General features: G+C 42.7%; 1 long non-coding RNA gene across 3 annotated transcripts in view; it reads right to left on the bottom strand.

Annotated features, from left to right (window-relative positions):
* Positions 1 to 10,447, bottom strand: part of LOC138159500 (uncharacterized) — an 18,270-nt gene extending 7,823 nt beyond the window's left edge. For 2 of the 3 annotated variants that reach the window (XR_011167907.1, XR_011167905.1), the window contains exons 1-2: positions 9,617 to 10,440; positions 6,917 to 6,983 (exon numbers count right to left, since the gene is read on the bottom strand). This is a non-coding gene — a long non-coding RNA (uncharacterized lncRNA). Of the gene's footprint in view, positions 1 to 6,916; positions 6,984 to 9,616 lie in introns of all 3 variants that reach the window. The other variant, XR_011167906.1, reaches the window with a different exon arrangement.
* Positions 10,448 to 12,137: the final 1,690 nt, after the last annotated feature.

Genomic DNA, 12,137 nt, shown 5'->3' with positions numbered 1-12,137 from the left:
ACAGAGACAGAGAGACAGAGACAGACAGAGACAGAGAGAGAGGAGGGGGGGGGGGGGGGGGAGGAGGAGGAAGGGAGGAGGAGGAGGAAAAGGAGGAGATGGAGAAGGAAGAGGAGATGGAGAAGAAGAAGAAAAGAAGAAGAAAATCCATATTTTAATAGTACTTTAAGGATCGTGAAATATCTTACACATGTTATCTCATATGATCCTCACAGTCCCAAGAAGCAGATACTATTATTATCATCATTATTTTACAGATAAAGAAACTTGGGTATAGGGAAGTTGAATGACTTGCCAAGAGTCACATAGCTGATATTTCTGAGTCAGGTTTCAAAGTAAGTTATTTTGACTGCAAATCCAGCATTTATTCAGTATCCTGCCCTGCTTATCAAGATATGGCTCAGTGGATAGAGCCCTGGACCCGGAGTCAGGAATACCTAAGTTCCAATCTGGTCTTCGAAACTTAATTACTGTGGGACCCTGGGCAAATCACTTAACCCTGTCTACCTCAATTTCCTAATTTGTAAAATGAGCTAGAGAAGGAAATGGCAAACCCCTCCAGTCTCTTTGCCAAGAAAATCCCAAAATGGGGTCATGAAGAGTTGGACACAATTGAAATGACTGAACAACAATAATCTCAGGAGAGTTGCTCTTCAGCAATGAAACAATTGTACCTGAGGCCACACTTTGTACATCCATTCACATAGGCACCTACATGCTATTAGAGGTTGATCCCAGAGGAACTAATTCCACAATATTCTTCTATTCATTGTTCAGTGCTCTAAACTGAATCTTGCCACCATGATGCTGCTTCTACAATCCTCAGATTGAAAGCTGACATTTGAGTCGATGGTCAAAGTTGTGTAGACTTGTCTAATTCTCTAATTTTATTTTCTCAAGTCCTCTGAACAATGGTACTGAAAGAAGATTCACAGAAAAAGCCCAGGATCTGAAACCCAGCAAGTTGGGTTCGAATCCACTTTGCCTACTTATTTGACTTTAGCAAGTCATAAGCTCCTCAGATTTCAGTTTCCTCACCCACAAAATGAAGGCTTTGGCTTCTGAGGCTCCTTCTGGTGCTAGGTTTACGATGCTGTGATTCTATTGGAAGTCCTAGAATAGACTAGACAGTGTTTGGCCCTGATATCTATGCTAGGCAGACAAGTAGAAAAGCCGAGGGAGTGGACACTTCCCATACAACTAAAGGAGAGGGTGGGAAAGCTGGTTGACATGACTGATTCTAAAAGCCAATGGGAAATTGCCTTCAGGAGTTTGGGGATGATACCCTTTATGTTCAGATGAAACATGTCATGGTGATCTGGTTCCAAGATGGAGGAAACTTTAAGTGGAAGGTTGAAAAATGTAGTAGAGTTTGGGACCTAGCATTAGAAAATAGGGGTCTGAGTCTTAATTCCGCATTTTGCAGTTGTATGACCCTGCACGAGTGATTACTACACTAAACGTCAGTTATCTCCTCAGGAAAACAAAGGGTTTGATCTAGATCATTTCGAAATTTCATTAGGTGCTTAATGTCTGTTTGCTGATTGACAGACTGATTATGGCTCTAAATGTGTGATCCTAAGTATTTACCAAAACCTGGCTCTTAAAAAAGACTTGTGTGTGTGTGTGTGTGTGTGTGTTTAGAACATTTTGGGGGAAAGGAAGAAAGGAAAAAGGTGACATTCTTGGAATCTTGGCACTCTCAGACAGGTCATGGAATATTTCAGCCAGAAGTAACCTTCACATTCACAGATGAGAAACTGAAGACAGAAAGTTTCACGATCTCAAAAAGTAGCAGAATCATGGATCTCCGAAACCTTTCAGTCCAACATCAGTCCCCAACTCCACACCATTTTATGGAACAGGAAAGTGAGGCTGACAGAGGAGGGAAAGACTGCCAAAGATTACACATCTAATTAGTGACACCGCAAGGTCTAGAACCCAGGTCCCCTGACACTGAATCCAAGGCTCTCCTGATCAGTTATACTTAGTCATAAGTGAAATGAAATAAATTCATTTTGCTGCACACACTAAAAGGCTGTCTGTGTATGGTAAAGTTTAGAAGGTGAAAGAGAGTCGGCAAATACACGTTTCCCTACCACCAGAGTCAATTTCATAACAGCAAACAGAAATCCCAAATCTCAAAAGCTGTTTCAAAAAAAGAACACTGACTAATTTCAAAAGCTTTGTTTTATTCATTTGCCATGATACTATTTTCACATGGGCCTGTTTGCCCAATATTGCTGAATCCTCTCTCTGGAGAAGTTTCCAACAGAAGAGTTCTATTGGCAGAAATCCAATGGGGGGTGTGGGGGGGGAATCGAGGTTGGCTAGGAAGGGCAGGGAACTCCCCCCTTTGTTTGTGGACTGGCCAGATAGACCGAGTCTCAGTCTTACTAGCCAATAATAAAGCATCTCTACTCTTTCCTGGGCCTTTGCTGCTCTGATCTTCCTCTCTCAATAACACCATCTCAGAGACCCACACCTACATGTAGCAGAGGTATACAGACTTGATTACAAAAAGGCAAAAACAGAAATCTTGTGTCCAAGATCCCCCCTGTGCAAACCAGAGCTTTTAGCTGAGGATTTGAAAATAGAGATTGTGTTGGTGTGGACACAGCAGTGACCATGACTGAAAGACTCAGTCGGCACCTTTCTAGGAGGATACACTGACATGAGGCCTGAAGACACAAAGTGGGGGGGGGCGGGGAAGGCCTGGGGAGGGGGCCCATTGGCTCAGATAAGGGAGATGTTTCAGTGGCCTGATGATTTCCTAGAAACAAGGATCATTCACTCCATCACATCCTGTCCCCTCAAGGGAAGGAAAGGTTCAATCACAAAGGCTGAATCAAAGATGTGAGTTAGGTTGATAAATGAAAGATACAAGGCCCATCTCAGCTTAGAAACAGGGCAATTTAACTACATGTAAGTGTGATGATGCCAGTGACAATGAGAGCTGGCTTTTGTATAATCTGCTTTAGACATGTTACCTCACTGCATCCTCACTAAAAACAGCACAGTTAAATATATTATATAGGCATTTCTTTAGTATTTTGATGAGCAAATGAGATGTTTATAAAGTTCTTAACATGGTGCCTGTCACATCATAAGCACATAATAAATGCTATTTCTTTCTCCTCATTTTTCAGATGAGGAAACTGAGGCTCAGAGAGGCAGACAGCATCACATAATGGCAGGAGTGCTAGACTTGGAGTCAAGTGACTTTGAGCTCTAATTACGGCCTCAGACATGGGCAAATCATTTCATCAACTGATCACTCCCTAAGCATTTATTAAGCACCTGTGACAAATACTGGGAGTACAAAGACCCTACCCTGCGTTGGCTCACATTCTATAGTCCGTCAAAGAACCTCAATTTCCTAACCTGTAATATGGGCTTCATGACACTAACTCATAGGATTATTATAAGGAAAACTTCTTTACTGCAAGCAGTAAGGCACTGAATATAAAGGACTTGCTATTATAACTATTATTATGGTTTGGCACCATAGTTCCAGAGCTGAGAGGCAGAGGCAAGATTCAAACACCAGTCACTCCTGACTGCAAGCACAGTACTCTTGCCACCATAAAATGCTAATAATGTTAATTCACATTTCTATAACACAATTAAGGCTTGAAAATATCTCTCTCTCTCAATAGCCCTCTGAAGAAGATAGTGCAAAGATTATTATTCCCATTGGAGGAAAGTGAGACTTATCAAAAGATGAAGAAAGCTATTCTATTCCTCTGAAGTCTTCTCTCCTCCAGGATAAACATCCCGGGTACCTTTAGCTATTTCTCTCAGCGTCCTGGAGTTCCCTATTCTGGCTAGGGCCCAGTTTGTCAGCATCCAGAACTGAAGCTGGGACTCCAACTGGGGGTATGACCAATATGGAGAAGAGGAAGACCATCGAAGCCTTCCTTCCGGAAATATCTCTTAACAAACTCTTAGAGAACATTCACTTTTTTTTCAGTTGTCATGTGATATAACACACCATCTAATCAGCATTCTGAAGCAAGGTTTCAGATTGAACCCTCCCACCAATAAAACCAGATTACAAGAAGACTAGCTAGGGACAGAGGTGTCTGGGGTACACTGGTAGTAGAAGGAATGAGGGGGAGAATTACTTTCTTCAAATGTACATCTTTTGATGCAATATATATACACACACACACAAACCAATACCTTCTGCTTTCCATACAGCCCCAGCTTGTAATTATTTATTTTGTACTAAGTTAGATAATGCTCATGAGTTCTAGTGAACGCTAAGAATCTCTGGGAGTTGATAACACACAGGGAACATGATTTTCCAACCTCATGGTGAGCACACACACAGTCTTTGCTTTGGTTTTGCCCATAGGTAAAGAGGCTGTCTGACCTAGAAAAAAGAAATTTAAAAAAGAAAAAAATCTTTCACAAAAAAGCCTCTGTACTGTAGACACACAGAGAAAGCTCAAGGCTTTAAAGTAATAGTGACTTGGTATTTTTCTCCAAGTTGTTATTTTTTTTTTAATTTTGGACAGTGGACATGGTATCTGGGAATCCCTAGGTCTACACAGGTGGAAAGTAGAATAATTCCACCATGAACTTGCTTGTGACAGGCACCAATTGTATCAACCTCACCTAAAGCAAAGTGATTTAGAAACTGATTAGTTGGCCAGTGTAGACAGCCAAATGGGAACATTTCAGGCTCAAAAGCCCACGAAGGATATGCTTTAGTGACCTATAGAGCTAACTAATCTGAGAGATAGCCACAGAGTCTGGATGAAGTCATCTAACTAAAGAAAAGAAAGGAAAAGAAAAGAAAAGAAAAACAAAAGTTTTTCACCAGTGAAGTTACATGAGATTTATTAAATTACCCAATCATGAAATCTAAAGGAATTAAGTCATCTAATCCAACCCCTCCCTGACAAATGGATATTCTCTCTGCTTAAAGAACTGCCCCCTCCCAAAATAGGGAACCCATTGACTCCAGAGCCACCTTCTCCTTTGGGTCAGTTCTGATAGTGAGGAAGTTATTCCTTACATCAAGCCAAAATCTGTCATTTCACTCTATCCTTCCTACTTCTTGCCCTCTGGGGCTAAGCAGAACATGCTCTCACATAAGAGCCCTTCAGATATTTAAAGACAGGTATTATGTCTCCCTTCTTCCTTCCTCCACTCCATATCCCAACACTACACAAAGCAAATGATTTCCCTGAAGATGCTCTAATGAGCTGCGTCTACATTGACAACCAAAATGTAATATTTCAGGTTGAAAAGTCTCCTTTGGAACCTCAGACATCTGGCTAGACTATTTATGGCTCTCAATAATCAGAAAGACATTGTCAAACATTCGAGATTATTTAGTTGAGAGGAAAAAAAAACTATTTTCTTCTTCAATAGAAGTCTTTTGAGATTTCTATGTCTAGAATTTCCTGGATGGTCAATTCTCTACTTTGCCTGTATAGAAACAGTTTGTTATAATTATTACAATGAGATTGCTGCTATGCATGTTTTGCTGAACTAAGGCCCAAAGCAAATACACTCTAGAGAGAAGGGTATAATGGCAATACCTTCCATTATTACAACTGACGTCAGTAGAATGTCTTCTCAAAAGTCTAGATTGAACTGAATCGACTCATTCCCTCCTAAACATGCATGGAGTCCCAAACTGCCTACACTTGATAAATTATTCTTCCCCTCTCAGACTAGGCTGTAGTTGCTGTTCTCTAGAATATAAGGTATTTCCCCCAGCCAATGATGGGGAATCCATAGCTGCTAAAATTAACTCTCACATGTTTTGCCCACTATTATCTTGCTCAGATGATGCAAAATGCAGTAGCCCTGCCCCAAATCAAGTGTCTGTCTGTCTCATACTTATATTTGCATTCGTTCTGTGCTTTGGCCTGTCTCTCAGCAGGCAGAGATGTCTGGAGTACACACACCCTCTCCCATACTCAGTGCAGTAGGAGGGTACAGTTGAGTTGTTAATATCATCATTTCTGGGAGCACTAAACTGGAACCGTGTAGCAATGGAAAAGGGAAACGAGATGAGACACTAATTGAGGGGAAAAAAAGACAGGACAGTCCTCAGTAACGTCAGAAGGCACAAAAAGAGACTGTGGATGGTCAGAAGACAGAACTCTGCAGATGTAGCAAAACCTCCAAAACTAGAAATATACAGTATCACAGTGGAGGGAGAGGAAGTAAGAGGAAAAGTGAGAATGGCATAACCAGTATAGGTCAAGAGTTCTGTTCCTGGTGCCTTGAGGGAAAAATAAAGGGACAGAGAACATCCCTCACCAAGAATTCTCATTTGGTAATAATTCAGAGCTTTTGGTATTGCTGTGATAAACAGATAAACATATTTTATTCTATACTGAACACCTGCATCTCACCAGCATGAGTTAAGCCCCTGAAAAAAAAATATCCTTCCCTTTCCCCACTCCCACCTCACCAATACTATTGAATTTTTCCCCAGGACTCATGGGTTCCCCAAACAAATGGCATTCATTGGAAGTCAAAGTTAGCCTGATAAGACCCATTGTCTAGGTCAATTTTTTAGGGTTCAAAACAGAGTATATACCCCCAGACCCACCCAGGTCCCCAGCACCAAGGTGGGAGGGGGAAGGCCATGCATGTAGCTTCCCTCTCCAAACAAATTCTTCTTGATTTTGCCTAATCTTACAACCTCTCTCCTGCCTCTTCTAGCTCGAACTGCACAGGAAAATCAGAATTTATGGTACATATGTTTGTGTTCCACTTAATAAAAAAACTCTATATTTTAAGATAAACTTTGTTAGTAATTCACGAGGTAAGTGACTATTTATGCTAATAAGGCAGAAATATATTCTCAAGCATAATGCATTACATAAATTTGAATGCAAAATGTTCCATTATGAAGTAAATACAGGTAATGCAAATAATAAATTACCTCTAATAAAAATTATAAAGGATGTGTCTTCAAAGGGAAAGAGGCTTCAACTTGCAACCGGGAACAGCTTAAAGAGAAAAGAATTAATAAATGGTGAATTACTCTGATGATTACTTAGCCCATAATTCACCTATTCATAACGACTTCGAGTAATCAGACCGTTGTTTCACATCCTCAAATATGAGGCAAGACTGTTTCCCCAGCAATTCCACCCTTATCAGATTATCGCGTCTGATTCTATTAATTTTCTTCCATGAATCTGCTAACAGTGATTTGTGATTTACTTACCCTGTTAACTGATCTGAAGACTGTTAAAAGGATTTATCTAACACTGTACCTAAGAGCAGCTTAGCCAGAGCGATCAGTTACTTTGAACAATTCTTTTGCAAATCAATTCCATTGGTTTCATAGTTAAATTTAGGGAGCAGTGTTTAGTTCACTGCCATAAAACCAGAGTCTGGATAAGCAAAGGTTGTAGGGGGTCTACTCAATTTGATAATTCAATGCTCACTGTCCTTTCCAGCTATCTATCTATCTGTCTGTCTGTCTGTCTTTCTATCTATCTACCTATCTATCTGCCAGTTCACATGAATTAGATCTGAGTCCATATATCTTGTTATCCTGAATCCTGTGCTAATCTTTATAACTTGGTTTTCAAATAGTTTTTTGCATTGGACTTTAGTGTATGTACTTATATGAAGCCAGTATTATGTATTCAGATATTAAGGTTTCACAGCCTTACACATGTTTTTACACATGCTCCAGGAAAGCAAGCCATCCCAATCTCCTGCAGTAAATATTCACTGATTTCACAAAGTTAAACCATATTGGTATGAATTGGTCATGGAGGTCAAGTCCATGGTATTCTCAATTAAGGAATTTTATTCAACAGAGATCCCTATAGCACCGATAGCAAGAGAATATTAAAAGGGCAGAGGTGGGGGTTGCAGATCATATTATACTTGGATGAGATTGGCATGGATAGATGGGGAAAGAAGTATTAGGCAAAGGAAGCCTAAGGAAATTTGGCCTGTTATCCGCCTGGAAAATCTGAAGGCTGAATAGTGCTAATTAAAATGACAGGATTCAATTGTCACAAAAGAAACCCTGCTATTAAGGGTCTGTAAATGTTTAGATATCCCTCGTGAAAAAACTAAATTATGAACCCAGAAACTGCAAAAGATGAGAATGCCCATTATAGGAATAAGCTACTCCTGGGACATTTAAAAGCTGTCAATGAGGTCTCCTTTGTCTTAAGGAATTCGATTTGGTAGAAAAGGCTGTGCAAATAAGAAGGGCATACATGATCATTTAACAGTGGTGCCCAACAGTAAGCCAAGTCATGAACTGGTACAGGTACTGCTGCCAATACTCCACATCAACACATACAGAGTCTTTGGGTTTAATTTACAGCAACTGCTGACAGCGGCATTCGTGAGGGTCCATAGAATGTTGATTCTTCTTTGTCTTCAACAGTTTACTCAGGAAATTCAGGAGTTTGTATGTGTGACTACCTTATATAATGCTTCTCCCAGCCATTTAATGGGATAAGGATAATTTCTTCAAACTCTTATCATTAAAAAAAATCCTATTGTGAACAACGGTAAACAGTATCAATAATACCAGTAAACAGACTCAGATCATTTCAGATAAAGAGATAAATGAGCACATTTGGGCCAAAAAAAATAAAGCCGCTGAAAATTGTAGCACTATCATATGAAGATGCTAAAGGACATGCCATATTTATCTTATTTAGGGAAAGCCTAAATGGAAGAAATAAATCTTACCATTTAGTGACATGATGCAAGCCTTTAAGTTTACTAGGTATAAACCTTTACCAACAAGAAAGTAAGGGGGGGAGGGCTATTTGATTGCACAAATATTCGTCTAATGACAAATTAATAAACACAGTTCATTCCTCATCACAAAGTTATCTACTACTAGATAAAGACCCTGCTAAATGGAGGGAAGTAGGAACAGGGGAAGGTACACAGTAGTCTAGGAAATTCTGAAAATGGAGAATTTCAGATGGATATTTTTTATAGATTGCAAATCATTTTGGGGGAGTCCCAGACTGGTCCCCACATGACTGGTTACTACATGTGAAAATGCCAAAAGGCCTAGCACAGTCCTGCAGAGTGAGTGACACCCAAAGCCCTGTTATAAATAGCAAAGTATGTTGTGGGGTGGGTGAGACCGTTCTGAAGTGCAATGTTCAAAGAAGCTGGTTTAATATATGACTAAGTGTCAGAAGTCAGGTTTCTGAGAATTACTTTTCAGATAAACAACTTTATAGCACTGCACTTAATCTTACTTACTCAAGACATCTCATTTATCACTGAATTACAAGTAACTTTAATTCTATTGATATTGCCATAAAGTGCACTGGAAATCAGGGTTGGCAGTTTTAAAGGTTTGGGTCCCAACTACATCGCAGTCCAGGGGATCACACTTAGGAATCAGAAGGGGTCTTTCCGCCAGTCCCTGCCTTTGACAACAAAGCGTTGAGGGTACTGGAGAAATGGGTGACAGGCAGAGAGGCAATCCTGGGCCCAGAGAAAGCCGCTGTAGAGCCATCCTCCCGATTCCTTCCCGAAACAACTTTCTCAGACCCTTTCCTATCCCCTCCAAGGCTCCCGACCCACACACCAGCTTTTTCCTTGAATCAACAAAACTGGACATGCATCAATTTAAACTGACCTTTGCCGAAAGGTGGCGCTGTCGAGGTTAAAACCAAGTGCATCCAACAATGGTTTTCACTCCTCGCTCCTTTTTCTCTATTTTCAGATTTTGTTCAAACCCCCTCCACCACTCGCCAAAAAAAAAAAAAAAGTAAAATAAATATGAATAGCTCTCGATGCACTTCATTAATTAAGCAAGCCAAAGCTCCAGACGGGGCCCTAGTCTTGCAAACGCAGTGTCCCCTTTTATACAGGATTCTTCCTCACACCCCCAAATCTCTGCCTTCCTCTGGCCTATCGCTTTAAAATCTTAAAAACAGAGTTTCTGCATAAAGTCAAAAAATACTCGATCCAATAAATTGAATTAGTTATTAGTATGTGAAGCAAAGGGGAGGGGGCGTACTCTCCAGCCACCACCACCCCAATTCCCGAGTAAATCAACAGCCCTGTTTACAATTTAACCCTTGGCGGAAAGCATATGTGGGCGAGGGCTACTGCTCCCCTCTGTGTCACGATCAAGTACGAAATAATTAACTTAAATGAGACAGAGCAAAGGTAAAACCCTGATAAACGGAGGTCGGATTGTACTTACACCAGGGGTGTGTGTCTGTATGTGTGTGAGAGAGACAGACAGATACAGAGAGAAGAAAAAGAGGAGAGGAAAGAAAAGGAGAAGAGAAATAGAGTGGAGAAAGGAAAAAGGAAAAAAAGTAGGTGGGTGGGTGAGTAAATAAAAGGCCAAACTAACAGGCAAAGTCTAGAAGGAAGCTCATTCAGAGTTCAGCTACTGCAACTCTGGGAGCTGTTCCTGAGTTAACTCTCTCTCTCTCTCTCTCTCTCTCTCTCTCTCTCTCTCTCTCTCTCTCTCTCTCTCTCTCTCTCTCTCTCACACACACACACACACACACACACACACACACACAATCCCCAAGGGGCCTCAGCAACCCCACTAGTGCATCCAGTTCTCTGGGCCCGGGATTCCTCCGAAATGTTTTAAAAAAGAGAAAAATAAAATGTAACCAAAGGGATTGACTCGCCGGGATTCTTTGATCCTCCCCAAGGTGCTGCAAAGACTGACGGTAGATGCTGGTCCCAGTATGAAATTCCACCTCCTGTTTCCCTGAATCTACTCCTATAGAACCTATCGACTCCCATTCCGTACATTTGCCTGGGTTCCCAAGCCTAAGCCAGGTGGGCAGGCTAATAGGTAGGGGATAGAGGCAGTTAGGGAACGAAAGACGGAGTCAGGCAAGAACGAAACACTAAGCAACTGGCAGGAGAGCTGCGAGGTAGGGAGACTGGATAGCAGGGTGGTAAGCAAAGTGCCCTGATCTCCTGCAGCCAGAGGGACTGCATAGACGACTCCAACGCCCGAACAGATGAGTGTTTGGGTTCCTGGTGCAGAGGCTCAGGAAGAGGAACGATGAGCAAAGGAGGAAGATGCCCCGGGGCCCCTTGGCCTGCTCAGACAGCACAGAGGCAGAGGGAATAGCAGACCCGAGGCTCCCACAAAGCAAGAGGAAAGCGTCCGAGAAAGAAATGGACGGTGAGAGCCAGGAGAGTCCAGCATCCCCGGATCGTGGAGATCTTTGGGATTCTAAAGCAAAGGGAAAGCAGCGTGTGCCTTGGACTCCCCCAGGTCCAACCCTTCTTTTCATCAATCTTATCCCCTTAATTAAAACTACTCTTCCCCCCCCCAACCCCCCATTCTCCGGAAGGATCTGTCCAGGGAAGGGTTAAAAATCCTAGTCCCAGCTGACAGTCAGCTGATTGGCCTTTGATTGACAGCTCCGAAAAGTTTCCTTGTTTCTATACTATTATGCTAATCGGGGCTGGTTTTGAGGTCCCTCATTGGTCCGGAGTCGGAGTCAATTTCCCAGCTACGTCAGAACTGCTATAAAACTCAGCAATTGCTTTAAACTCTTCTTGCTGGATGAGCCTTTAAAATATTTTTCATCTTCTAGCTGTAGCCTGAGCTGACTTTGTCCCCCCTTTCGGAATTTGGGTTGACTCCCCCTCAGCCAGCCCCCTTCCCCCCCCCCCCCCCCAGTAGTTCGCTTTCCTCTTGGCCATCCCCGCTGCACCTCTCCCTTGCACTTTGCACTGGGGGGAAGGGGGGAAGAAAAAAAAGGAGAGGGAGAGAAAGAGAGACAGGCGTGAAGTGCTGAGCTCCCCTCTTCCATCCAGTCCCAGAAGCAGCAGCAGCAGCGGCAGCGGCAGCGGCGGCGGCGGCGGCAGCAGCAGCGGCAGCAGCAGCAGCACAGGCAGCGCCGGCAGCAGCGGCGGCAGCGGCAGTAGCAGCAGCAGCAGCGGCAAGAACAGCGAACAGCGCAGCACGCCCGCCGCCCCCCAGCCCAGCCCCCGCGGCCAGCTGCAAACCCTGAGAGCGAGTCCTCCCTATGCAAAAAGGAGCGAAGAGGTGTGGGAAGGGGGCGGCCCAAAGAGAGCAGCCGCAGCGCTCCGGGACGCATCCCCTGCGGCCGTAGGAAAGCCGAGTCCCGGAGAAGAGAAGGGACAGAGACTGAGACCGAGGCAGAAGG

This window comes from Petaurus breviceps, unplaced genomic scaffold (assembly GCF_028583685.1).
Source record: "Petaurus breviceps papuanus isolate PSGF00001 unplaced genomic scaffold, PetGlider_PUasm1.0 176, whole genome shotgun sequence".
In the NCBI taxonomy this organism is placed as follows: Eukaryota; Metazoa; Chordata; class Mammalia; order Diprotodontia; family Petauridae; genus Petaurus; species Petaurus breviceps.
This window is presented reverse-complemented; position numbering and strand designations above follow the sequence as displayed.